The following is a 2,234-nucleotide window of genomic DNA, read 5'->3' as shown; positions in this document are numbered from 1 at the left end:
ATACCCTACAATAAATATTAAAGGAAAAGCGAAGTTATCATAATTTACCAGTTTATATTAAAATTTCTTTACAAATCGTATTAAGTCATTATAGACACACTCGTATTTCAAAATTTATCATTCAAAATCGGCTTATGGGGGTCATTTAATAACAAATAGTGTTAAATAAAGGCAAAATTACTATGTTCTTTCAGTAGCGCAATTGATACGTTCATACTTTAGCTAATATTCATTCCATTTCCGGTAGTATTTCTCTCACTAAACAATTGCAACAATAAACTACATTCAAATTTCTACTATTTCTACTAATTCAAGATATTTACTGTGACAGTGTTATATACTGTATTAGAGTAGAAATATCTATGTTAGGATAATTCTGTTAGTCTATCCTTTTTTAGTTAACTTCTAATTTGGATATACTGTGCTTTAATATAGCACTGACTTTTATGACAGTGATACTGTCACGGTACGAACTACCGTGAAGAAATAGCTATCTAAATTTGGTTAATATAGTATAGTGATATTATATTACAACTAGTTACTTACAATAGGAATTACTCTAATTATAAATGTGTTACAGTAAATTTATTGCTGTGCTGTAATGTGTGCTGAAATGATTCTGTGAATGGACATATTGTAGTCCGACTGTGAAAAACTAGTTAGTAGATGTTCTCACCCAAGTATTATTATAAGATGACTTGTGAATGTTAGCTGCTGTAGAAGGGTATATAAACCCGTCAGATAGTTGAATAAAGCAGTTCTCAATTGTATAGTTGTTTTAACGTAGAATCAAAGGCGTCTAAATTCTTGTAAGTAGGGATACTGAATCCCGGAGACTATAGTAATTTAGAGATTTGTTTTTACGTTACACTTGTCACGAAGTTGGTTTGTGACAGATACATATACACATACTGAAATTAATAGTTATAAAAGGGAATGCAAATCATCTACTTACAGTTCGAATCATTGTGATTGTAACTTACTTATGGTAGATTGTAAATTATCGTGGAAATGTTCCGTGATAGGACATATCGTAATCTGACTATTCTGTATTAGTCATTACATGTCTAAGCTCGTAAATACTGTTGTCTGCATTAAGGGAGCAGTAGCTAAAATTAATATCTAATTCAGTAAACGATTCCAAAATTAATCGCACTAACTATGACTTATGAACTATTGAGGAAGAGTATATAAATGCAGTATATTGTGTAATAAAGTGGACTCTTAAACTTAGTGTTTAACGTAAAATACGAGGCGTTTAAGTCTTTGCGTAGTCTGCTAGTAGAGTAAAAGTGTTTGTGATAGTGCAGATATCGTTCCTTGATACGTGGTTCAAGGAATTGACTTATTGATCGTACATTACGTTATCTTGTTGCAAAGCTGTTTTGTGACATTTACATAGCCACAATTTTATCTAATCATGCAAATACGATAGAGAGCAGCAAGTCTTAAAACTCTAAAATAAAAGTTAGAATCCCAGTAAATGTTGCTGAGTCCTTTACTCTAGCATTTTTAGCAAAATTCAAGCATTGTCAAGTGTGGAAATTTATGGCTTAGGAAATTAAAATCCCGTAACATTCAAATGTTTGCATTCCACGTTTCCTTATCAGAGATGGTAAAAATGGTATCTGGATTAAATTAACTGACTTTTGATAAAATTTTATGGCATTATTAATGTAAGTCGAAAATTTTGCTTAGGTATATGACACAATCTTATTGAATTATATATATAACTTACAATGTTTTTAAACTTTTCAGATCTTCAAACAATCTGGAAGGCAATTCTATTAAATTATTCACATCTAAATTTCTATTAGAACCAAAAAATACTTCAGATATTCATTTGCATTTACATATTTGTAGCATAAACAAGAAATACAAAGTAAGTAGCTAATATTATATCAAGCCAAAATTTTCAAATAATCGTTTTATAGCTAATATCCTGCACATTATACATAATTTCAGATTATATCCTGTTATTAGCTTCTAAAATGTCATAATTTAATCCTTGTGCTACAAGCAATTTGTAACCTTCCTAAAAGACATTGCTATACCTAATTATTATTGTATCATAACTATTAACATTATTAAACTTATCAAGTTAATGGATACAAGGTATCAATATTATAGGATAGTTTCCCGTTAATAGTATACTATTTCCAGATCCGCTAATGTTCATAGTTATTTACTTACAAATAAGTCAGATTGTACAAGGCAGAGAATACTCCTATTCT

The sequence above is a fragment of the Trichoplax adhaerens genome, genomic scaffold, assembly GCF_000150275.1.
Source record: "Trichoplax adhaerens TRIADscaffold_41 genomic scaffold, whole genome shotgun sequence".
Classification (NCBI taxonomy): Eukaryota; Metazoa; Placozoa; class Uniplacotomia; order Trichoplacea; family Trichoplacidae; genus Trichoplax; species Trichoplax adhaerens.
The sequence above is the reverse complement of the archived record's forward strand: the minus strand, read 5'-3'. Positions refer to the sequence as shown.